This window comes from Macaca thibetana, chromosome 5 (assembly GCF_024542745.1).
Source record: "Macaca thibetana thibetana isolate TM-01 chromosome 5, ASM2454274v1, whole genome shotgun sequence".
NCBI lineage: Eukaryota > Metazoa > Chordata > Mammalia > Primates > Cercopithecidae > Macaca > Macaca thibetana.
In genome coordinates, this window is record NC_065582.1 from 112,110,941 (window position 1) to 112,138,873 (window position 27,933).

Sequence of the window (27,933 nt, forward strand, 5' to 3'; positions counted from 1 at the left end):
GCTTCAATTTTCTTACATTATTCATCTGAATTATCTTCTCAATTATTTTTCAAAAAATTCCCCAACATTAGTTAATTCCTCTTATTATGTGTGTATATATATTCACACACACACAAAAATATATTTTCGACAGAGGCCTCCTTTGTAGAAGCCTACATTCTCCCTCTCACATCTGATAGCTTATCTTTGAAGATTTTAGCATAGGTGTCATTCTGGGACTCTCCTTCATTTCTTTCTTACTTGGTTCCATTCTCTCCTCAATTCCATTGTCTTTACAGTTTACTCCTTATTTACAGCATAGTCTTAAGTTTCTCACATATATATTATTTTTATTGCACCATTATAAGAACATGACCTGTTGAAAATTATCCTCTTTCTCATTACTTTTGTTATTTTTCTTGACATTATCTTCCCAATTTTTATAAATTATTATTTCATAATTTTATGTATAATTTATTAACACACATTTTTATTACCCAATACTTTATTGTAAGTCATGTCTTTTTATTTTTATAGGTAAAGTAATTTCAACATTTTCTGACTGCAATAGACTGGATTCATAAAAATCTTGAAATAGTAATTTTTCAGAATCCAGGCAGTGTCTTTTCTCTTACTCTACATGAGTCTTTTTTCTTGTTTTTTTTTTGTTTGTTTGTTTTTTGTTTTTTTCTTTTTGGCACTCTTTTCACTTCTCTTCTTTTTTCTCTATGTTTATCTCTCCATTTGTTTCAAAATCTTATATGTTTTAAAATTGCATCCATGGCAGCCTTATCTTTCAAATACATATCATTTTACAGACTAAGAACTCATAGAAAATTAACTGATTATATATTACCCGGGGAAAAACCAGATTGACCTATTTGGGGAAATGTATCTATTAAACTAGATGTAGGTAGTTAGTGTCACCTTGTACTTAGGACATTTGAAAGAAGAATTACAGAAAGGTGATCATCAGTGGATGGATTATGGAAAGTTCTTGAAAAAGGGGCACTGGCCAAGTAGGAACTACAAGGCTTCTGCTACAGCTATCCTTGGAAGTTACTCCTTATACAGCATGCAGAATGGAAAATTAACATATATTGTAGGATAAATTATTTTAGAAACTGCTCTCAAGCAAGAATTTCATTATATTTACTAGGCAAACTTTTCTTAAAGGGCCAGATAGTAAATATTTTAGGTTTTTTAGACCATATGGAGTCTATTGCAACTAATTCGTTATTGTGGTAGGAAAGCAGTCACAGACAGTAGGTATATAAATGGGCATCCCTTTGTTTCAATAAAACTTTATTTTCAAAGACAGGCAATTGGCTCGCTGGTTAATTTATTAATCCTGTAGAACTGGGGAATAAAAATACATATTTTGAGGGATTTGTTACAACTGCGTTTATCTCTGTGCATAAATTAAAAGAGATGAATGTTTAATGCAATAGAGGCAAACACATTTTGGCAAAGTATAATTAAAATTTTAAATTAATTTGAACATTGCCAAATTAATTTTCTCTAAAAAGGCAATTATAAAGACTAATTTCTGATTTTTTGGTATCATTTTTTCAGATACTCAAATTATAGTAGAAATAATCTTTTCTTTATTCATCATTTAGTGACAAATGCATTCTAAATTGTTTAAACTATTTTTTGAAAGGCTAATTATATGTTGAAGCAAAACTAAAACTTTGGTAAGTGCTTAGGTGGTAAGCGCTTAGGTGGTAAGAGTTCCAATATGGAAAAAAATAAGTACTCATGGAGCTCAAATGAGAATGCTGCAGCAGGACAGACAGAGACAAATTGGAGGAAATTTCTCTTTTAAGTAACTAACTTATGCCAAGAACTATAGAAATTAAACCATTAGTTTGGGCATGTAAAAACTGATATTACCACCTTCCCTCCTCAAACTCCTACACACTAAGCTGGTCGATTCGACACATGGAGTTGACAGCTGGACATCGTAAGTTTCTTCTGAAAGAGGTCTCAGTCAGCATTGATCTATTAATGAACATGGTTTGTGGGAAACCTAACATTATGCTGAAAAGGAATGCAGTGCATGATTGTGGAGGAGTTAGGAAAAATGAGTAAACATTTTTCTTGTAGAAAATTCAAAATTAATAATTGTTTCTTCTAATCACACAGACATCTGTGTAATGACATAGACATATAAGTGAGGATAATCGATGGTGAACTAACATTTCCTGGATTCAATGGAGTTATTGAAGTGCAGAATGGGGCTTATATTATCAAAATATTTAACATTATTATGGTCAGTAAATTAATTTTCAATGTTGCAGAATCAACTAATTTCAAAAAATTGTGCTTGATCTGAGGCTTTATATCTATAAGAAACAAGTATTCTTTATCAATAGGGAAATACTAATAAATCTGTGTGTTACAGTTTATCATATTAGCTATAATGGAATGTTTTTCCCAAGTTGATAGTTGTGTGTTTGTTTTAATTGGGGTAATTATGAAATATCTTGTGTATCAAAGCAGCACAACAGTTTTGATAACTATCTTAATGATTGATCATACTGCAACAAATTCGTGTAGTGAGCCAGATTGAAAAAACTAAGGGGGGAGAAAACGGAATTTGTTTTACCATTATATCCAAAGGAAGACACCACTGAGACTATTCTCTTTTGTTTTCTACTTAGTGTTTTATCTGAGGGAAAGGTAATGATACAGGTGAAATTAGTGTCAACTGGGGGTTAAATAATCATATCAAAACAGCATTGATTGTATAATATACTCAGATCCCTTAGTATGCAGTTGAACATTGGTCAATTGAAAGAGAAATATTATTTTATACCATATGCTCATATTAATTAAATTTTTCAATGCATTTACTTTGGTTAATACTTTCCCTAGGGAATAAATAATCTTGATTTTGTCTTACTGGATAATGAATTTCTTTCATATTTCCTATAAAATGAATGAATATTGGAAGATGCTCCAAGCTGAACAAAATTTGCTACTAGAGTTTCTGTTGTCACAGTTGCTCATGTAAAATCACAGTGAATTCACCTTTCACTTATAAAAGTACTAAATTTACCAGTAGGCAAACAAGTATATGTATGTGCTATACTTGATATTGATAAATTTTGTTTTATTGCATCGATATACAAATGTCACTAAAAGTAAGTCATCTTACACTTCTATCTCAAGAAATTGGTCCTATTTCTATGACTTTGGCAGGCTTTTAATGAGAATTAATAAATAACAAACAAGGGCACTTTCAGAAGAACATGAATTCATAAGGAGATGACTGGCCTCTCAAAGGGTAAAATTTTGTTAATGTTTAATAACTTAGTTAAAATAAATAGAAGGACTTAAATACCTAATTCAAAGGATCAAAATTTTTATGCTGAGGGACAGAGTCTAATATTGTTGATGATGATGAAAATAAAAAGACTATTTTAAGTGTTCAATATGCAGGGCATGCATGATGACTCATTAGGCAGAGAAAATTATTACGGCCCATTAAAGAATTAGCTTTCATACAAATGGAAAAGTTGATTAGTGCACCTCAGAGTGGCTGGTTCCTAAAATTATAAAATTAATGAATGTATGAAATATTTAATTTCACACATAAATATCTATGAAGATAAATTAATTGTTTTATATAATAAGTTTATTTAGTTTACATGCTGGATCAAATATTAAATTGTATCATAGTATAGTCTTTGATCTTATTCATCCATGTCAATTTAGTAGCAAATATTATAATATTTTTATAAATTTTCAAAAAATATTTAAAAGGAAAAATCTCATAATACCGATGGAAATAGTACTATTAAAATAATAGTTTGTGTATATATTAATTGAAAGCTAAAAATGTTATTGAGATCCACATGGTCAAAGAGTTCTATGTATCCCAGACTTATATTTTAGTATTATAAGAAAAGAAAGACAATGAAACATGCTGATTAGATTTAACTATGAAGCAGTTACTAAGATAGCCAAAGTCATAGAATGTTTTATGAAAAAAATCAGTTAACCATATGCCTTTCATTCATAATATACTGTAACAGACAATATAAAACAATACTTGTCAGAATGTAAAGTCTTTAATCTTTTAATTGTAATGAACACATCAGGGCTTAAAACAATATGTCATTACATAGTATTTTCTTCTATTTAATGACAAAATCCAATGTCAGAGTTTTGTGTTTTTTTTCTTTTTCTTTTTTTTTTTCTTTTTTCCTTTCTTTTATTTTTTTGAGATGAAGTCTTGCTCCGTCACCCTGGCTGGAGTGCAGTGGCACAATCTCTGCTCACTGCAACCTCTGTCTCCTGGGTTCAAGCGATTCTCCTGCCTTAGCCTCCCAAGAAGCTGGGACGGCATACAGGCACTTGCCACCACGCCCAGCTAATTTTTGTATTTTTTAGTAGAGACAAGGTTTCACTATGTTTGCAAGGCTGGTCTCGAACTCCTGACCTCAGGTGATCCTCCTTCCTCGGCCTCCTGTAGTGCTGGGATTACAGATGTGAGCCACCATGCCTGGCCCAATGTCAGGATTTTGTGGCATAGCATCTGAACTGGTGGAAATTTTGAAATGTTGGAACCATCATTAGTTATTGAAGTGTAAATTTATGTTTTGAGAAATTAATACCACTTCAGTTTGCCTGTAAAATAAAACTAAAAGTTTTTATTCCATAAAGCTGATGTGAAACATCTTAAGAAAATGACTTAGAGAGTCACAATATTAACAACAATATTAATAAAATTTGGTATTATGATTTCTTTTTGCCATCTCAAAGTCAAAAGTTCTACCTGGATAAGTTTTTCCTATGTTCGCATGAGATCATGTTGAGATAAATGGATTTTTCTTGAGTGCCATTCTCATTAGCTCAGTCTGTGGACTCTAGCCGATTATTCAGTATAACGTTTTGCAAACTCATGACTAAATGAATACTGTTCAGTCTGATAGTGCCCTAGCATATTACCTTGTGAAATTAACCAATTTACATGTACTTGTTAATTATGAACAGTTACAGCATAAAACAGAGGAAACCATGAAAGCACTATAGGTTCTGATCTTTTTGTATATTGTGTAATTTTTTTAAAAAAATGAATAGCCCTTTTTACACACTTAAGCCAATAATAAATGGTAAAATAATTCTCTTAATTGGAGCATGCTAGCAATGCAGATTAAACTAAAACTCAAAATCGCGGTTGTAAAACTTGCTTAACATTCTGTTTCTCAATGAATAAAGTAAAGATTCATTGCTCACTATTTTCACTAATATTGAGTGGAGACGAAGAGAGGTATCAGAGGCTCATTAGGAAGTAAGAGGCATTATCTATGCAAATATTGCACACATAACAGGCACTCAACGTGATGTGTTAAACATAATATATACAAGAGAAAATGGAAGAGTAACTTCCTTCAAATAAAAATACTAGTAACTTGTACATTTTTGGAAGTTATCTGGATGTTGTTGTCTTTCTTAAAGTATAATTCTAAAAAGATACCGATCAGAGGAGACATAGGATGAGATTCTATTAGTTCTCCAGGAGAGCTTTACTGAATTACTGCTTCTATTACATACAAAATATAGGGAAAGGAAGAGTTACTCCTTAGCTGACTTATTTTTCCAAACACAACACAGTGAAAAAATAAGAATGTGTGTACTGAAAATATTTTTTTATTCCTGAAGGAAAAGTAGAACTTAAATGATAAAACTAAAACACTACAATTGTTTTATTATAACTGTCTTTATCCAAAATATACATATATTTAAAATTATCTTTTCAATGGAATTTGTATAGGAGGATATCTAATTTTTGCCATTATATGTTTTATTTTAGCCTTAGGATGCTCTCATTTGAGTTGAATATAAGAAAGAATCGAAATGAAGGTGAATGTCTATGACTGTGACAAATGTTCAGACCGATTTGTTGTATGAAACTGGAAGATATTAACTGTTCATCTAATATATAAACACTCTTTTTTCATCATTTGTCACAATGTCCTTACAAAAGCACTTTTTTCTTACTAAAGTGAAAAAAAGATGCAAAGCATAGTAATGTATTTTAAATGGTGTTCCAAATAAAATGTTATGCTTTCAGTTTAAGACAATATGTGTTTTAAAATGTGCCAGTTGATTAAACTTTGGATAATGCATTGACAGGTTACATACGCTTTCTGAGAATGAGTGAATTTGCACTGATTTCTGAGAAGGAATTGACATTTTTCTTTCTCTGAGTTTTAGGAGTCTGAATATACTTGAAATTCTCAAAAGAATGTAAATGAAATGGAACTGGATATGGAGTAAGATGTTCAAGACCAAAATAGAAAATGAACTCACTCAGTGATGAAAATCTAGATTATTTCTATCTAACATAAAATTTCTTGTTAGAGATAAAATTCAAGCAAGGAAATTACATATAAATTAATAGTTATGAAGTACATATAGAAAATTATGTCTGAATTGTAGAAGCTAGTGAAACCAACTTGAGATATCAGGTTTAAGAGTACAAGGAAAATGTGTACACGATCATTGTTATTTCTTGCCCTTGAGGTGCCTCTGCTTCTTTTTACTTTTTATCTCTTCTTTTTTTCCCTATTTGTACCATTATTGTAGGACTGAAGTTTCCATATCCTTGTATGTTAAAGTAAAAATCATAAAATAAAGGCAGAAAGGACAAAATAAAAGGAGGAAGGAAAGTGAGAGAGAGCGTGCCTCAATAATTTATGTCATTCTTACTTTTTATCTCTTCTTTTTTTCCCTATTTGTACCATTATTGTAGGACTGAAGTTTCCATATCCTTGTATGTTAAAGTAAAAATCATAAAATAAAGGCAGAAAGGACAAAATAAAAGGAGGAAGGAAAGTGAGAGAGAGCGTGCCTCAATAATTTATGTCATTCTTACTTTACTGAGAAACAATTTTTTTTTCTTTATTGCTTGCAACATGAGAAACTTTTTTGGATAAATACTTCAAAGTGAATGTTCTCAGATGGTAATTGTTAAATGTGATGGTTCAACCACTAGTGTATAGGACTACATCAAATAGTAAGAGGTAGGCCACCTTTTAACTACCCCACAAGAGTAAATTTTTACATTCAAATTGAAGTGTAGTAACAAATTATAGTAAGAATTATTGTGCTTACATTATACATTTCTGTTTTAATACCATACATGACAGAATGTGTGTGTGTGTGTGTGTGTGTGTGTGTGTGTTGGGTTTTTTTTTCTGATTCACTTATAATATTCACCATATAATTTCATGAAGTGGGGGTAGCTTTGCTTCAACTCCTAACATTTCACAAAACTTCCTAATGATCAGGCAGAATAGCATTTTCCACTTATTTTAAACTTTTAATGATCATTTTTCCCCCAATGCTTAGCAAAGCAGCTGTTTCTCTCTGAGACTGAAACTTATGCCAAGTTTAAAATGTTAATGTTGAGCCATGTGCTCAAGCATTAAGTATCACCAATTTCCACACTGAAGATTTTGGCAGCTCTCAGTCACTAAATAAACTTAGAAGCCGACTTACAACTCTATAGAAAAGAAAAAGAATCCAGCTACTAATCTTCCTTTGTTTTTTGACCTCCCTAAATGACCAACAATACTAAGGATTCTTTTAATAAACTAAAATTAATGGAATCTTTATTGTACTTGCTGGCCTAAATTGTTGGTTTTTAAATTAACAAAATTAGATTACTGAGAAGGCTGAAAAGAGAAGGATAATTGTAAATGAGTGTGCATACCAAGATGAGATAAATGATATTATGAGAAGCAAGTAATGGTTTTAAATAAATTAAAGGTTCTTAACTTGAATAATTTTGGGTAAGCCATAAGATAGCCTTTAAAATATTTAAAGATTACTATAATTATCATAAAATTCTTCTTATTTCCAGGAAAACAATCTCCAGACTCTGTGAACCTTATTTTACATTTGTTGTGTTTTTCAAGTCTTTTTTAAATTATCATATTTTAAAATGTACTATTTGGTGTACATTTCTATAAAATGTAAAGCATACAGATAGTCATGAAATGAACTTGCATAATGAGAATAAAAAACAATTCCATTACCCCCAAAAAAATTCCTCACATTATTCCTCTAAAATTAGATCAGCTCCCGGCCGGGCGCGGTGGCTCAAGCCTGTAATCCCAGCACTTTGGGAGGCCGAGATGGGCGGATCACGAGGTCAGGAGATCGAGACCATCCTGGCTAACACGGTGAAACCCCGTCTCTACTAAAAAATACAAAAAACTAGCCGGGCGAAGTGGTGGGTGCCTGTAGTCCCAGCTACTCGGGAGGCTGAGGCAGGAGAATGGCGTGAACCCGAGAGGAGGAGCTTGCAGTGAGCTGAGATCCGGCCACTGCACTCCAGCCTGGGTGACAGAGCAAGACTCCGTCTCAAAAAAAAAAAAAAAAAAAAAAAAAAAAAAAAAAAAAAAAAAAATTAGATCAGCTCCCAATACCTAAACCAAATATTAGTATTTGGTTAATACTGATGTATTTGTGATTTTGAGTCTGTAATATATTTGGAATCATTTAATATATAATCTTACCAAACTGGTTGCTTTCACTCAATATAATGCCTTGAAGGTGAATTCAAGTCGTTTCATGTATTCATAGTTTATTGTCTTTCTCTGAGGAGGATTCCATTATTTGGATGTAGCAGAGATGGTGTATCGTCATTTGTGGAAAGACATTTGGGTTCTTTCCGTTTTTGAGTGATTGTGAATAGAGTAGATTAAAGAACAGGTTTTGTATGAACATATATTTTCATTTCTGTAGGGTTAAGGACCAGCAGTGGAATTATGTCACACGGTTAAGAAAGGGACAAATACTCGTTGGACCATTTCATGAACATAATGAAAATGACAGAGGAAAGAGTCAGAAAAGACAACTGAGAAAATTTGGGAATAAAATTATTTACATCAGAAGTTTCTAGTAAAGAGTGAAATAGAAACATTTTACATGTCCTAGCACCAGACATGGAAAGATCTCAAAAAACTGTTAGTTTATATGGACATGTAACAAATGCAATATATGAATATTAATAAAAGATACTAAAATCAGTGATTTACCTAATTCTCACCTATTTAAAAACTGAAAATATCGCTGAAGGAATTTAAAACATTTAACTATGATACAAATTATGTTCACTATGTACTATTTTCATTTATTTTGATTTGATTTTACACAAATGGGAGATTCTAGGAGTCCTCGGTCTTGGGTGCTCTAGGCAGTATAGATAAGAAACACAATAGACTATACGCTACAAATTTGATATTTACCTATGTGAAATTCAGCAAATAAACAATCTTATATAGATGTTTGTTCTTTGGAAAACATCAGTCATTTATACTAGTAAATAAACTGAATTATTACATTATTACCACTACTGTAATTTAGTGGTGTTCGAACATTTCTACATATATCCCACGTCATGCCCTCATTTACAAGAAGACACTAAGTATTATTCTAGTATATTTTCTAATAATGTAGCATCATATATCATGCTTGAAAAACTGCTGTTGGTGTGATCATTTTATAAATTAAAAATTTTTCATTATAATTATACATTGCAAATAAAATTCTACCGGTATTGTGAATGCCTATGAGAAACTCGGCCAGAGTGGTGCTCAGGAAAATAGTGTTACTGCATGAACTTCAGGGTTGTAAAGAGATGCCAAATGTGGCTCTCGTGCATAAGCATCATTTGAGAAGGCTTTCTCACCACTAACATTTGCATGATAAATTTATGGACTCTGGGTTTACCAGCTTGATTGAACACATTGCATTTTGCTAAGAACAGCATGTGAACTAGCACAGTCAGCATCCATATACATCTGGGAAAACTGCAACCGTTAGAATCGTGCCATGGGACTGAAGACAAGAAAAGCTTTGTCAGCTGTCAGACATTTCCCTCAACTATCTATTTTACAGGTGATGAATTAAAAGTGTTGCAAATATTCAACACACTATTTCATATATTATTCTCTGGACTTTGTTCCAAGAGCAAAGAGAGAGGGTGAGAAAAGGCACAGGAATTGGAGAAATATTCACTTTTACTAATAAGGAGACAAGAAACAAAGAAAAATTATAAGCATAAAAAGTGGGTCTGAGAAAGCAGCTGGATTTTCACTGGCGCAGTGCAATGCTATACATCAATGATTCACTTTGGAAAAGATCATTAGTTCCTCTGTCACCCGCAAAAAAACACAGGCAGGATTTTTCTTAACAATGAGTTTGTAAATTATATGAAATAATTGAACGAACTAAGCCTAGTTCTGAAGAGTTCAGGGGTTCGTCCACAGGTAATTCCATTTCAGAATTAATTTTAATCTATTATTCATGTAATTTATACATAAGAATTTTTGTCTAAATGATTAAACATATTCAGTTGACCTTTCAATTTAATTTTGCAAGATATAAACTGCATGAAAAGGTTTTTAAAATCTGAGCTTAATAGTCATCATGATTGTAAATGAGAATAATAACTTTGTTAAAAAAAAAGAAAAATGAACTGAAAAAAAATCAGGCAGATAATCCTTTTGTTCAAGAAATGGGACAGCTATCATATTAATGACAAACAGGGATAAAGTATTACTTCAGAATTTGGTATCTCATTTGAAAAGCTATTTAGCAGTTTGATTTGGCCATTAAGATACTACTGATTTTGTTCATGGACATTTAAATGCAGCTTATAAAGGCGATTGTATGCTTTCAGTTTCAATTCTTAGTACCACTGACTAGTCGTGCTAGTACAGTGGATGTGAGAATGGGATAGGACTCAGGAATATGTGAAAACTCAGACATATGGTAGGGCTTAGAAAAGGCACAATGTTCAGTGATGATATGGAATTTCAAATATCAGGTGAGCTTCAAGGTTATAGCTCAATCAGGAATGCCTCATATACGGTTGGTAATTAAAGAAAACCCTTTTAATCCGTTCCATTGCTCTTTCAACACTAACACCATGATTGCTTTGCTCTGTATAACTTGTTATACTGTGGAACCACTACACAGCTGACAAGTGTCTATGCTTCCCTGGTGTGCTTAGGAATGCCTTCATGGGGGAATTCATTTGCTCACCATTTGACTGGCTTGCCTATGGTTATATTCCCCTAGAATAAAAGTGTCACTTAAACTCAATATAATATCCCCCACTGAAGACTCATAAAGGAAAACAGATATAAACTTAGAAGAAAGGCATCATAACAAGTTGTCAGAGTTAATAATAGACTGTAATTCTGTTGAAATAATGGTCAGAAAAGAGAATAGAAAATTGCTAGATGGTCAAGGCAGTCAGTACATTAATGGAGTCAAATCAGGAATCAATATTTGGATAAATACATGCAAAAGTAGCACAGCATCAAAGATAAAGCCAAAAAAAAAAAAAAAAAGAGGGCATTTGGACAAGGGATTCAGATGTCAAACAGGATAACAGGTTGCAGTTTCATTAGATTGGGTCCAATCATGAGTTTCGTGACACTTTCTTCCCAGGGCCTGCATCATCTCCAAACCTTATGCTGCCTCTTCCAAGGTTCTGACTATTGAAGTAAATGACCAGCCAGATTGTCACTGGAGACTTACATGTCATCCGTGGCTCCTTAGAAACAGTATAAAATGGTCGGGTGCAGTGGCTCATGCCTGTAATCCCAGCACTTTAGGAGGCCGAGGTGGGTGGATCACCTGAGGTCAGGGGTTCGAGACCAGCCTGGCCAACATGGTGAAACCCCGTCTCTACTTAAAATACAAAAATTAGCCAGGCATGGTGGTACACACCTGTAATCTCAGCTACTCCGGAGGCAGGAGAATCACTTGAACCCAGGAGGCAGAGGTTGCAGTGAGCTGAGATTGTACCATTGTACTCCAGCCTGGGGGACAAGAGTGAGACTTCGTCTCAAAAAAAAAAAAAAAAAAAAAAAAAAAAAAAAAAAAAAAAAAAGAAAGAAAGAAACAATATAAAATATTAGAGATCCTTTTCCACTGATTTTGGGAAATAAGTGTCTAGTAACCAAAATATATTGGCAAACTCTTAGAATAAAGTAGTCATAAAACATTATGGGTAGATTGTTTATTTGAGGAAAGAAAATTGCTGTAAATATTAAATTTTCTAAATATCTTTTTATTCCATCATTTCTCTCTTTGTCTCTCTTTCTCTCCTCTCTCTTGTCTGTCTGTATCTCCTCTTCCTCCTCCTTTCATCTTCCTCTTCTTCTTTTCTGGCTCCAACTGCCTCTCCCTGTTGAACTCACAATTCAATTTTGGCCTTCCTTTAAGATGCATGATCTTGCAGACTATTCATTTTTGGAGTCACATTAGTGGATCCTATCATGCTGTGAAAGAAGTAGCCCTACTTTTAAAGCCTGGCAGGAATGAGATGAAAAGGATAAAGAAGCCCTCTTTTACTTAGATAGAGTTGATAACTTCTTAGTTCTCATAATCTCAGCCCAGTGCACTGGGGTAGCAAATCATAAAGGAGTTTGAAGGGAATGGCCTCAGTTGTTATAACAAAAACTTTTCCTGGTATATCATTTGAGATATATAGCTAATCCTTAAAATGATAGGTGTCACATATTTTTCTGAGCAGTAGGAATATTACTCTTTTCTCCATTTGATACATGTTGACCACTGAGTCATACAGAGATTAAGTAGCATAAAAGTACACACATAGCACATGGTAAAACTAGGATTAATCTCAGGCACTGGTTTTCAAGGTTCATTTTCATAACCACTATGTTCCACTGCCCAACTTTCATTGAATACTTACTGAGTAACCCACATGTTTCTCAATATTTTTACATGTATTAACATTTTAAATCTTCACAGAACCTTAAGAAATTTGTGTTATTACTGTTTGTATTAATATTTTGCAGGTAAGTAAACTAAGACAGATATCTAAGAGATATGGGATATAAGCCAAGACAGTTTGGCTTCAGAGTTTTGATTACTTAGCCTTTAAAAGGCTGGCAGAATTGTGAATTTAGTTTTTAAACAAATGAGAACACAACTAATATGTATGTGGCATTGAAAATTGAAATAAAGTCATATAGTTGTTGTTTAAGCTCTTAGTCTAATAAAAACAATAATTATACAAAATGTTTGAAAGAAATGTGTTATATGGAAAAAGTCAGTCTTGAAATTTATATACATGCTCTAGAAGAGATCTTTGAGTACGATGGCAGAACTCAGAGTTTAGAAAAAAATCTTGCCATCATCTACCCTTGTTACATTAAAAAATATAAAAGATATCTCAAATACCTTTAATTCTACTCCAAAATTCCTTAGTTTAGCAGGAAACTTGCAAATGTGAGGAGCTGTTGATGTAAGTGCTTTGAGAGTTAAAAACTGTGGATTATTACAATTATTACTCTGACTTATAAAGAAAGACAAAACACTTAAATTAGTTTTTATCAATTTTTTTATTTTTTTTTTTTTTTTTTTTTTTTTTTTTTTTGAGACAGAGTCTCACGCTGCTGCCCAGGCTGGAGTGCAGTGGCGCGATCTCGGCTCACTGCAAGCTCCGCCTCCTGGGTTCACGCCATTCTCCTGCCTCAGCCTCCTGAGTAGCTTGGGACTACAGGCGCCCACCACCGCGCCCGGCTAATTTTTTGTATTTTTAGTAGAGACGGGGTTTCACTGTGGTCTCGATCTCCTGACCTTGTGATCCGCCCGCCTCGGCCTCCCAAAGTGCTGGGATTACAGGCTTGAGCCACCGCGCCCGGCCAATTTTTTTTATTTCTATACTTACTCTCTCTTTTGTTGTTTAAAAAGCTGAGTTTTTATCTTTATTTATTAAAATAATGTTTCAGTATCTCCAGAGACCATTGCTGGTCACCTTGAGGCTATAAATGCTTATGAAAGGACATTCTACTTGTTAGAGTGCTTTTTTAAATTTAAAGTGTCTTCACTTAAAGATGTAAGCCATTGTAATTTTTTCTAACAATTAGTTGACATAAATTCCGTAATCTAGCTTCAATCAACTCAAAAGACTTAGAAATGTGCTTAAATTTAGATGCAGATACAAAATTTTCATACTTAAAAACATAAATTAAGTGAATAGTTTACTCCTACAAAGTCATAATCAGAAACTTGATTTTTCATAATACTTTCAGCTGGCAGTGATCATTGTTAGACTTAACTTCAGCTTTATAGGGCTAAAAAGCATTGAAGGGTTAATGAGCTTTTTCCTAATATTCCATTAGCACAGAGATTAATACATCTATTTGAGAAAGACCTCATTGTTATCTATCTAAGAAAGTTGGAACTTGTATCTATTTGAGAAATACCTCACTGAGTGAAGCAAATACCAGTGATTTCTGAAGCCATTACGATTTAAGAACTACCATTATTAACAGCTAGTTCTTAAATTAAAGGACATCAGCGTAAGAACTACAATTTAAGGGCATCATGTAAGAAAAAGATTACTGTTTTTGCATGCAGGGCTGGATGTTCCTAGAAGATGTAGCCATTCAATTATCTGTATTTCTGTTTTTTAATGTGGCTTCATGTAGGTATATATTCTGTATTAAATACCTTAGAGGGTTTAAACAATCTGCTTTGCCAATTTCATTTTTTTTTTTTTTTAGAATAAATGGCAAAAAACTATTATCTATTTAAAAGCATCTGATATTTCAGGTGAGATGGATATAGTATCCCTAATCTCCAAACACTTATGCTAGGCAAAAAAACTGAAAAGCACAGAAGTTACTTAGTTTTAAATCCAACTCCCTGTGATTTCAATCTGTACATAATATCTTCTTGCTACTCATAAAAAAAAAAAAAGGCATAATTTACATATCACTAGTTGCAATCAAAGTAATTAGAAGCTAGATAAATTCTATAAAGCTCCTTTTCAGACTTCATGAAAATGTGAAAATCGTAAGGTGGAGAAATACACACTTTGTCTCCCTTTCAGATTTACTTTAGTTTTGGGAAATGCTGATTTTCTCAAATTTACACTCTCTCTTTGGAATAACATATTATTAAAAAGAAATAGAAAACATTATATCAAAAGAAGCTACACTACTCCCAAAATATGTCTCTGTAAAAGGGACTGATGGTCCAAACTTTGTACTTCAAAATTAGAAGGATATTGACATACAAATTGTTTTGGTGTTTCAATATTAATATATTGAAATATTAAGCTTTATCCTTATTTTTTTTAAGCTCATAATGTTAATAAGATACCTAACTTTTATTCCTGCCTTTGCCATAAATTACATAATTAGACAAGTCATTTGATTTTGTTCCTTATATTTATCACCTATAAAATAAAACAAATTGACTAGACGATATGAAGACCACTGTTCCTTGAAAAACTTCTGGTTTTATCGAAATAATTATTGGCGAGTTAGTGTATTTATTTAGAAAATGTCTATACATCAAGACCAAACATGGTGAATCCTGATTTAAAGTCATTTTTACTGCTCACTATATATTTATAACTCAGATCAAACCCACAGTAATAAAAGTCTCTTAGCAAATAAGATGTCTGAGTCAACCTCGTATATGACAATTGCCATGACTGTTTTCAAGGAAGGGGTTTTCAGGGCCAGGGAATTTCAATTCTTCACTCCTATTATGGCCATAAATTTCCAAGTGCTCTATGCACAAGGGACATACCTGGTACCTCATATGAATAGATAGTGCTTAGACATTATAGTACAGTGACAGGGATGGCAAACATAGATGCATTCAGAGGCCAGGCAGATGATGAAAGGACCAGGTGCATAACATTTCAAAGTAAAAATCCTGTGGTGACCTGGATAATTTATGCTTCATGAGGATATTAAATGTAAAGTTTAAAATATTCTGCCATTTAGATAAATTTTATCTGCCACCTTTCTTTTCTTTTCCTAAAGAACTTTTCAATCACAACCCTTTCTTTATATGGAATACTAAACTTAAGAACTCTCCAAATTTAGGGGAAGTTTGAAGGCTTACTTTTGTTATTTCCAGGTTTAGACACAGTGAAAACAGTCTACTTAACCTCTTTAGCCTGGACCTATAATATTGGCTTTATAAGTCGTATACCAGTTTAACTCTTGAGAGATGGATAGAATAAAATGAGTCTAAGACACAGAGAAGAAGCAGAGATGTATAAGGCATTTATCTCCCCAAATGTGCATATGATCTGATAATATATATGTTGTTGAGTAGGCAGATAGCTAGACATGAGCAGGAGTGGGGACCCTGCGATAAAAGTGAAATCTGGAAAATCTTCCACAAATCAGCGAAAATATGCATGCTAGATATGAGCAGAGAGGAGGGAAAATAGCTATTCAGGAAGGAGTGCCCATTAAGATGCCCAGTAATTGTTGACTCTGCAGTTAAAATGTTAGCATGTAGCTAGGTACATGGTAACAAGGGGGAAGAGGGCTAAGGGGAAATTCCTAAAAGATACATGACACAATTAGTACCCAACACTGGCTGGCACATGTGCACCAACTAGCAGTAAGGGATGGCCCCACAAGCCTGGGGTGGGAACTAGGCAGGGAAAAGGAAGGGACTTAATGTAGGAATGGAAAAACTAGAAAAAGAAAAAAGGCAGAGACCTAAGACCGAAGTGGGAACTTCAAGGAAAAATTCAACATCATAAAAATCCAACACCGATCTCTTGGAAGGCTGTTGGCTCACACCCTTCAACAGCCTGCTCTGCCACATCTTTTCAGAGTGTACTGTCTCCCTAGATAACTCTGCTCTCTATATTCCTTCAGTAAATTTTCTTTTTGTCTGAATCAGTCACTTGGCAGAACTCTTTCTCCAAGTAAGACTAAGAACCCAGGATGATTTCTGTAATTCCCGCTTATATATAAAATATACACACATACTGTGCTTGTATATTATATCTCAGTAAATATATATGTGTACATATATACACACACATATATATATCCCAATAAATATTTAACCTTGTTGGTCTAGTGGATTAATAATAGGCATAATTTTTTGACTCTCCTCACATTAAGAAATTTGGTCTACACCTCTCTTCTTAAATATAGGCAGTCGCTGTTACTACTTTGACAAATGGAACAAGATAGAAGCTATGCTGTGCCAGTTTCTGGTTCCAGGTCTTAAAACATTAGCACCTCCGGGGGATTGCTAGCAAGATGGCCCAATAGGAACAGCTCCAGTCTGCAGCTCCCAGCGAGATCGTCACAGAAAGTGGGTGATTTCTCCATTTCCGACTGAGGTAACCAGTTCATCTCATTGGGACTGCTTGGACAGTGGGTGCAGCCGTGGAGGAGGAGCCAAAGCAGGCTGGGGTGTCGCCTCACCCGGGAGGCACAAGGGGTGGGGGGAATTTTCTCTCCTATCCAAGGGAAGCCATGAGAGACTGAGCCTGAGGAATGGTGCACTCTGGCCCAGATACTGCTCTTGTCCCAGGGTCTTCGCAACCTGCAGACCAGGAGACTCCCTCTGGTGCCTACCCCACAAGGGCCCTGGGTTTCAACCACAAAACTGGGCAGCCATTTGGGCAGACACCGAACTAGTTGCAGGAGTTTTTTTTTTTTTTTTTTTTTTTTTTTTTCCTCCATACCCCAGCGGCGCCAGGAATGACAGTGAGACAGAACCATTCACGCTGCAGGAGAGGCATACTGAAGCCAGGGAGCCAAGTGGTCTGTCTCGGCGGGTCCCACCCAAACGGAGCCCAATAAACTCAGATCCACTGGCTTGAGATTCTTACTGCCAGCACAGTAGCAGTCTGAGATCAACATCGGATGTTTGAGCTTGGTAGGGGGAAGGGTGTCCACCATTGCTGAGGCTTGAGAAGGCAGTTTTAGGCTCACAGTGTAAACAAAACAGCCAGGAAGTTTGAACTGGGCCGAGCCCCACTGCAGCTCAGCATGGCTGCTGTGGATAGACTGCCACATTTCTCCTCTCTGGGCAGGGCATTTCTGAAATAAAGGCAGCAGCCCCAGACAGGGACTTACAGATAAAACCCCCATCTTCCTGGTACAGAGCACCTGGGGGAAGAGGCAGCTGTGGGCGCATCTTCAGCAGACTTAAACGTCCCTGCCTGACCACTCTGAAGAGAGGAGCAGACCTCCCAGCACAGAGTTCAAGCTATGCTAAGAGTGAGACTGTCTAGAATTGGTGGGTTCTTGGTCTCACTGACTTCAGGAATGAAGCCGCGGATCCTGGCGGTGTGTGTTACAGTTCTTAAAGATGGGGTGTCCAGAGTTTGTTCCTTCAGACATTCAGATGTGTCTGGAGCTTCTTCCTTCTGGTGGGTTCATGGTCTCACTGTCAGGAGTGAAGCTGCAGACCTTCGTGGTGAGTGTTACAGTTCTTAAAGGCAGCCCGTCTGGTGTTGTGCGATTTTCCCAGTGGGTTCGTGGTCTGGCCGGCTTACAGGAGTGAAACTGCAGCGAAGGTGAGTGTTCCAGCTCATAAGGGCAGCGTGGACTCAAAGAGTGAGCAGCACCAAGTTATTGCCAAGAGCGAAAGAACATAGCTTCCACAGTGTGGAAGGGAACCCTACTGGGTTGCTGCTGGCAAGCTTGGCCAGCCTGCTTTTATTGCCTTATCTGGCCCTACCCACATCCTGCTGATTGGGCCATTTTACAGAGAGCTGACTGGTCCACTTTACAGAGAGCTGATTGGTCTGTTTTGACAGAGTGCTGATTGGTCCATTTTACAGAGAGCTGATTGGTCCATTTTGACAGAGTGCTGATTGGTACTTTACAATCCTTGAGCTAGACACAGAGTCACAGAGTCACAGAGTGCTAGTTAGCTAGATACAGAGTTAGCTAGATACAGAGTACCAATTGGTGTATTCACAAACCTTGAGCTAGACACAGAGTACTGATTGGTGCATTTACAATCTTTGATCTAGACACAGAGTCACAGAGTACTAGCCTTCCAAGTCTCCACTAGGTTATCTAGATACAGAGTACCAACTGGTGTATTCACAAACCCTGAGCTAGACACAGAGTGCTGATGGGTGCACATACCATTCTCCCGCTAGATATAAAAGTTCTTCAGGTTCCCATCCAGTTCAGGAGCCCAGCTGACTTCACCCACTGGATCCTGCACTAGGGCTGCAGGGGGAGCTGCCCGCCAGTCCCTAACCGCGCCTGCATTCCTCAGCCCTTGGGCTGTCCAGGGGGCCAAGAAGCAAGGGGTGGCGCCCATCGGGGAGGCTCAGGCTGCGCCAGGAGCCCTCTGCAGAGGAGGAGCTCAGACGTGGCAGGCCGCAGGTCCAGAGCCCTGCCCCGCAGGGAGGCAGCTAAGTCCCGGGAGAATTTGAGTGCAGCGCTGGTGCGCCGGCACTGCTGGGGGACCCCTGGCAAACTCCGCAGCTGCTGGCCTGGGTGCTAAGTCCCTCTCTGCCCTGGGCCTGCGGTGCTGGCCGTGTGCTCTGTGTGGGAGACCCGCGGAGCCCGCTCCCGCCTGAACTCACATGGCCCGCCAGCGCAGCTCTGTTCCCACCCTTGCCTCTCCCTCCACATCACCCCACAAGCAGAGGGAGGAGGCTCTGGCCTCAGCTAGCTCAGAGAGGGGCTCCCATGGTGCTGTGGCGGACTGAAGGGCTCCTCAAGCGCCGCCAGAGTGGAAGCGGAGGCTGGAGGCTGAGGAGGCGCTGAAAAAGTGAGGGCTACTAGCACATTGTCACCTCCCAAGACTGCCTCCTCAAGTGGGTCATGACCCCCGTGTATCCTGACTGGGAGGCACCCCCCAGTAGGGGCTGAAAGAAACCTCACCTCATATGGGACTGCTTTGGCTGGCATCTGGCAGGTGCCCTACTGGGACAAAGCTTCCAGAGGAAAGAACAGGCAGCAATCTTTGGCTGTTCTGCAGCTTCCCCTGGTGATACCCAGGGCACAGGGTCAGGAGTGGACCTCCAGCAAACTCCAGCAGACCTGCAGCAGAGGGGCCTGTCTGAAGGAAAACTAACAAACAAAAAGGAATAGTGGCCGGGCAGGGTGGCTCAGGCCTGTGATCCCAGCACTTTGGGAGGCCAAGAAGGGCGGATCTAAAGGTCAGGAGATCCAGACCATCCTGGCTAACACTGTGAAATCCCGTCTCCACTACAAATACAAAAAATTAGCCAGGCATGGTGGTGGGCTCCTGTAGTCCCAGCTACTTAGGAGGCTGAGGCAGGAGAGTGGCGTGAACCTGGGAGGCGCAGGTTGCAGTGAGCCGAGATCGCACCACTGCACCGCTCCAGCCTGGGCGACAGAGCGAGACTCCGTCTCAAAAAAGAAAAAAAAAGAATAGCATGTCAACCCAAAGACCTCAACCGAAGGACAACAACATCAAAGACCAAAAGTAGATAAATCCACAAAGATGGAGAGAAAACAGAGCAAAAAAGACTGAAAATTCCAAAAACCAGAATGCCTCTCTTCTCCTCCAAAGGATCACAACTCCTGGCCAGCAAGGGAACAAAAGTGGAGGGAGAATGAGTTTGATGAATTGACAGAAGTAGGCTTCAGAAGGTAGGTAATTTAACAAACTCTTCCAAGCTAAAGGAGCACGTTCTAACCCAATGCAAGAAGGTAAGAATCTTTAAAAATGGTTAGAGGAATTGCCAGTTTAGAGAAGAACATAAATGACCTGATAGAGCTGAAAAATCACAGCATGAAGCAAAATGAAAGGAATGTGGGATCTTTCTCTAACTTGGTAGATCATTTGTTGTTATTTGCTTCTTCGTTATAAATTGCCCTGTTCAAGGTTCATGGCTTAAAACAAAATAATTTATCTTGTTTCTGAAACTGAATTTTGGGCAGGGCCCAGTGTGAAGGCCTCATCTCTCTCTATGTCAATCAGGTCAGCTGAGGAAATTCAACTGGGGCTACAGGTATAATTATCAAGATAGCTCACAGATGTGGTTGATGGATGCTGTCAGTTGGCAATTCAGCCATATCTGTCCTTCAGGAGCCTCCCTTCCTGTCCAAATGAGAGTCTGTACAGAACATCTTATGTTCTCCATGGCATAGTGGTAGTATCCAAAAGCAAGTCTTCCAAGGGATAGGAAATAGAAGATTCTAATCTCAATCTCTCTCTCTCTCTCTCTCTCTCTCTCTCTCTCCTCTATCTCTCTCTCTCTCTCTCAATTATACTTTAAGTTCTGTGGTACATGTGGAGAATGTACAGGTTTGTTACATAGGTGTACATGTGCCATGGTGGTTTGCTGCACCCATTAACATTAGGTATTTCTCCTAATGCTACCCTCCCCTGGCCCCCAATCCCCCAAAAGGCCCCAGTAGGTGATGTTCTCCTCCCTGTGCCCATGTGTTCTCCTTGTTCAACTCTCACTTATGAATTAGAACATGCAGTGTTTGTTTTTCTGTTCTTGTGTTAGTTTGCTGAGAATGATGGTTTCCAGCTGCATCCATGTCCCTACAAAGGACACAAACTCATCTTTTTTATGGCTGCACAGTATTCCATGGTGTATATGTGCCACATTTTCTTTATCAAGTCTATCATTGATGGATATTTTGGTTGGTTCGAAGTCTTTGCTATTGTGAATAGTGCCTCAATAAACATACGTGTACATGTGTCTTTATAGTAGAATAATTTATCATCCTTTGGATATATACCCAGTAATAGGATTGCTGGGTCAAATGGTATTTCTAGTTCTAGATCCTTGAGGAATCACCACACTGCTTTCCACTATGGTTGAACTCATTTACACTCCCATCAACAGTGTAAAAGCATTCCTATTTCTCCACATCCTCTCCAGCATCATCATTTTCTGACTTTTTAATGATCGCCGTTCTAACTGGCATGAGATGGTATCTCATTGTGGTTTTGATTTGTATTTCTCTAATGACCAGTGATGATGAGCTTTTTTTCATGTGTTTGTTGGCTGCATAAATGTCTTCTCTTGAGAAGTGTCTGTTCATATCCTTCACCCACTTTTTGATGGGGATGTTTGAATTTTTTTTTTTTTTTTTTTTTTTTTTTTTTTTTTTTTGTAAATTTGTTTGAGTTCTTTGTAGATTCTGGATATTAACTCTTTGTCAGATGGATAGATTGCAAAAATTTTCTCACATTCTCTGCATCGTCTGTTCACTGTAATGATGGCTTCTTTTGATGTACACAAGTTCTTTAGTTTAATTAGACCCTATTTGTCAATTTTGGCTTTTGTTGCCATTGCTTTTGGTGTTTTAGACATAAAGTCTTTGCCTATGCCTTTGTCCTGAATGGTACTGCCCAGGTTTTCTTCTGGTATTTTTATGGTTTTAGGTATTATGTTTAAGTCTTTAATCCATCTTGAGATGATTTTTGTATAAAGTATAAGGAAGGGGTTCAGTTTCAGTTTTCTGCATATGGCTAGCCAGTTTTCCCAACACCATTTATTAAATAGGAAATCATTTTCCCATTGCTTCTTTCTGTCAGGTTTGTCAAACATCAGATGGTTGTAGATGTGTGATGTTATTCCTGTGGCCTCTGTTCTGTTCCATTGATCTATGTATCTGTTTTGGTACCAGTACCATGATGTTTTGTTTACTGTAGCCTTGTAATATAGTTTGAAGTCAGGAAGCATGATGCCTCCAGCTTTGTTGTTTTTGCTTAAGATTGTCTTGGCTCTGCGAACTCTTTTTGGGTTCCATATGAAGTTCAAAGTAGGTTTTTCCAATTCTGTGAAGACACCAGTGGTAGCTTGATTAGGATAGCATTGAATGTATAAATTACTTTGGGCAGTATGGCCATTTTCATGATATTGATTCTTCCTATCCATGAGCATGAAATGTTTTTCAATTTATTTGTGTCCTCTCTTATTTCCTTCAGCAGTGGTTTGCAGTTCTCCTTGAAGAGATCCTTCACATCCCTTGTAAATTGTATTCCTAGGTATTTTATTCTCTTAGTAGCAATTGTGAATGGAAGTTCACTATGATTTGGCTCTCTGTTTGTCTCTTATTGGTGTATAGGAATGGTTGTGATTTTTGCACATTGATTTTGTACCCTGAGCATTTGCAGAAGTTGTTTATCAGCTTAAGGATATTTTGGGCTGAGACGGTGGGGCTTTCTAAATATTCAATCACATCATCTGCAAACAGAAACAATTTGACTTCCTCTTTTCCTATTTGAATACCTTTTCTTTCTCTTGCCTGACTGCCCTGACCAGAACTTCCAATACTACATTGAATAGGAGTGGTGAGAGACAGCATCCTTGTCTTGTGCCAGTTTTCAAAGGGCATGCTTCCAATTTTTCCCCATTCAGTATGATATTGGCTGTGGATTTGTCATAAATAGGTCTTATTACTTTGAGATACACTCCATCAATATTTAGTTTATTGAGAGTTTTTAGCATGAAGGGCTGTTGAATTTTGTCAAAGGCCTTTTCTGCATCTATTGAGATAATCATGTGATTTTTGTCATTGGTTCTCTTTATGTGATGAATTATGTTTATTGATTTGTGTATGTTGAACTAGCCTTGCATCCCAGGTATGAAACCAAGTTGATCTTGTGGGTAAACTTTGTGATGTGCTGCTGGATTCAGTTTGCCAGTATTTTATTGAGGATTTTCACATTGATGTTCATCAGGGATAGTGGCCTGAAATTTCCTTTCTTGTTGTGTCTCTTCCAGGTTATCGTATCCTGATGATGCTGGACTCTTAAAATGAGTTAGGGAGGATTCCCTCTTTTTCTATTGCTTGGAATAGTTTCAGAAGAAATGGTGCCAGCTCCTCTTTTTAACTCTGGTAGAATTCGGCTGTGAATCCTTCTGGTCCTGGACTTTTTGGGGTGGTAGGCTATTAATTATTGTGTCAATTTCAAAACTAGTTGTTGGTCTCTTCAGGGATTCGACTTCTTTCTGGTTTAGACTTGGGAGGGTGTACGTGTCCAGAAATTTATCCATTTATTCTAGATTTTCTATTTGATTTGTGTAAAGGTGTTTATAGTATTCTCTGATGATAATTTGTATTTCTGTGGGATCCGTGGTGATATCCTCTATATCATTTCTTATTGCATCTATTTGCTTCTTCTCTCTTTTCATCTTTATTAGTCTGGCTAGCAGTCTATCTATTTTGTTGGTCTTTCAAAAAATCAGCTCCTGGATTCACTGATTTTTTGAAGGGTTTTTTTGTGTCTCTATCTCCTTCAGTTCTGTTCTGATCTTAGTTATTTCTTGTCTTTTACTAGCTTTTGAATTCTCTAGTTCTTTTAATTTGATGTTAGGCTGTCAATTTTAGATCTTTACTGCTTTCTCTTTTGGGCATTTAGTGTGATAAATTTCTCTCTACACACTGCTTTAAATGTGTCCCAGAGATTCCGGTACATTGTGTCTTCATTCTCATTGGTTTCAAAGAACAGCTTTATATCTGCCTTCTATTTATTATGTGCCCAGTAGTCATTCAGGAGCAGGTTGTTCCAGTTTCCATGTAATTGTGCGGTTTTGAGTAAGTTTTTTAATCCTGAGTTTTATTTTGATTACTCTGTAGTCTGAGAGACTGTTTGTTATGATTTCTATTTTTTTTTTTTGCATTTTCCAATTTTGAGAACACAGTTTTATTTTTCCTTTTTATTATTATTATTATTATACTTTAAGTTCTAGGGTACATGTGCACAATGTGCAGGTTTGTTACATATGTATACTTGTGCCATGTTGGCGTGCTGCACCCATCAACTCATCAGCACCCATCAACTCATCATTTACATCAGGTATAACTCCCAATGCAATCCCTCCCCCCTGACCCCTCCCCATGATAGGCCCCGGTGTGTATTGTTCCCCTTCCCGAGTCCAAGTGATCTCATTGTTCAGTTCCCACCTATGAATGAGAACATGCAGTGTTTGGTTTTCTGTTCTTGCAATAGTTTGCTGAGAATGATGGTTTCCAGCTGCATCCATGTCCCTACAAAGGACACAAACTCACCTTTTTTATGGCTTCACAGTATTCCATGGTGTATATGTGCCACATTTTCTTAATCCAGTCTGTCACTGATGGACATTTGGGTTGATTCCAAGTCTTTGCTATTGTGAATAGTGCCGCAATAAACATACGTGTGCATGTGTCTTTATAACAGCATGATATATAATCCTTTGGGTATATACCCAGTAATGGGATGGCTGGGTCATATGGTACATCTAGTTCTAGATCTTTGAGGAATCGCCATACTGTTTTCCAAAATGGTTGAACTAGTTTACAATCCCACCAACAGTGTAAAAGTGTTCCTATTTCTCCACATCCTCTCCAGCACCTGTTGTTTCCTGACTTTTTAACGATTGCCATTCTAACTGGTGTGAGATGGTATCTCATTGTGGTTTTGATTTGCATTTCTCTGATGGCCAGTGATGATGAGCATTTTTTCATGTGTCTGTTGGCTGTATGAATGTCTTTTTTTGAGAAATGTCTGTTCATATCCTTTGCCCACTTTTTGATGGGGTTGTTTGTTTTTTTCTTGTAAATTTGTTTGAGTTCTTTGTAGGTTCTGGATATTAGCCCTTTGTCAGATGAGTAGATTGCAAAAATTTTCTCCCATTCTGTAGGTTGCCTGTTCACTCTGATGGTAGTTTCTTTTGCTGTGCAGAAGCTCTTTAGTTTAATGAGATCCCATTTGTCAATTTTGGCTTTTGTTGCCATTACTTTTGGTGTTTTAGACATGAATTCCTTGCCCATGCCTATGTCCTGAATGGTATTACCTAGGTGTTCTTCTAGGGTTTTTATGGTATTAGGTTTAACATTTAAGTCTCTAATCCATCTTGAATTAATTTTCGTATAAGGAGTAAGGAAAGGATCCAGTTTCAGCTTTCTCCTTATGGCTAGCCAATTTTCCCAGCACCATTTATTAAATAGGGAATCCTTTCCCCATTTCTTGTTTTCCTGAGGTTTGTCAAAGAGCAGATGGCTGTAGATGTGTGGTATTATTTCTGAGGACTCGGTTCTGTTCCATTGGTCTATATCTCTGTCTTCGTACCAGTACCATGCTGTTTTGGTTATTGTAGCCTTGTAGTATAGTTTGAAGTCAGGTAGTTGATGCCTCCAGCTTTGTTCTTTTGATTTAGGATTGTCTTGGCAATGCGGTCTCTTTTTGGTTCCATATGAACTTTAAAGCAGTTTTTTCCAATTCTGTGAAGAAAGTCATTGTGAGCTTGATGGGGATGGCATTGAATCTATAAATTACCTTGGGCAGTATGGCCATTTTCATGATATTGATTCTTCCTATCCATGAGCATGGTATGTTCTTCCATTTGTTTGTGTCCTCTTTTATTTCACGGAGCAGTGGTTTGTAGTTCTCCTTGAAGAGGTCCTTTACATCCCTTGTAAGTTGGATTCCTAGGTATTTGATTCTCTTTGAAGCAATTATGAATGGAAGTTCATTCATGATTTGGCTCTCTGTTTGTCTGTTACTGGTGTATAAGAATGCTTGTGAGTTTTGCACATTAGTTTTGTATCCTGAGACTTTGCTGAAGTTTCTTATCAGCTTAAGGAGATTTTGGGCTGAGACAATGGGGTTTTCTAAATATACAATCATGTCATCTGCAAAAAGGGACAATTTGACTTCTTCTTTTCCTAACTGAATACCCTGAATTCTCTTGCCTGATTGCCCTAGCCAGAACTTCCAACACTATGTTGAATAGGAGTGGTGAGAGAGAGCATCCCTGTCTTGTGCCAGTTTTCTTTTTCCGTTTTTTTTCCCATTCAGTATGATATTGGCTGTGGGTTTTTCATAAATAGCTCTTATTATTTTGAGATACATTCCATCAATACCGAATATATTGAGAGTTTTTAGCATGAAGGGCTGTTGAATTTTGTCAAAGGCCTTTTTTGCATCTATTGAGATAATCATGTGGTTTTTGTCTTTGGTTCTGTTTATAGGCTGGATTACATTTATTGATTTGCGTATGTTGAACCAGCCTTGCATCCCAGGGATGAAGCCCACTTGATTGTGGTGGATAAGCTTTTTGATGTGCTGCTGGATCCGGTTTGCCAGTATTTTATTGAGAATTTTTGCAAGGATGTTCATCAGGAATATTGGTCTAAAAATCTCTTTTTTTGTGTTGTGTTTCTGCCAGGCTTTGGTATCAGGATGATGTTGGCCTCATAAAATGAGTTGGGGGGATTGCCTCTTTTTCTATTGATTGGAATAGTTTCAGAAGGAATGGTACCAGCTCCTCCTTGTACCTCTGGTATAATTCAGCTGTGAATCCATGCAACCCTGGACTTTTTTTGGTTGGTAGCCTATTAATTATTGCGTCAATTTCAGAGCCTGCTATTGGTCTATTCAGAAATTCCACTTCTTCCTTGTTTAGTCTTGGGAGAGTGTAAGTGTCCAGGAAATTATGCATTTCTTCTAGATTTTCTAGTTTATTTGCGTAGAGGTGTTTATAGTATTCTCTGATGGTACTTTGTATTTCTGTGGGGTCCATGGTGATATCCCCTTTATCATTTTTTATTGCGTCTATTTGATTCTTCTCTCTTTTCTTCTTTATTAGTCTTGCTAGCAGTCTATCAATTTTGTTGATCTTTTCAAAAAACCAACTCCTGGATTCATTAATTTTTTGGACTGTTTTTGTGTCTCTATCTCCTTCAGTTCTGCTCTGATCTTAGTTATTTCTTGCCTTCTGCTATCTTTTGAATGTGTTGCTCTTGCTTCTCTAGTTCTTTTAATTGTGATATTAGAGTGTCAATTTCAGATTTTTCCAGCTTTCTCTTGTGGGCATTTAGTGCTATAAATTTCCCTCTACACACTGCTTTAAATGTGTCCCAGAGATTCTGGTATGTTGTATCTTTGTTCTCATTGGTTTCAAAGAACATCTTTATTTCTGCCTTCATTTTGTTATGGACCCAGTTTTCATTCAGGAGCAGGTTATTCAGTTTCCATGTAGTTGAGCGGTTTTGATTGAGTTTCTTAGTCCTGAGTTCTAGTTTGATTGCACTGTGGTCTGAGAGACAGTTTGTTATAATTTCTGTTCTTGTACATTTGCTGAGGAGTGCTTTACTTCCAATTATGTGGTCAATTTTGGAATAAGTGTGATGTGGTGCTGAGTAGAATGTATATTCTGTTGATATGGGA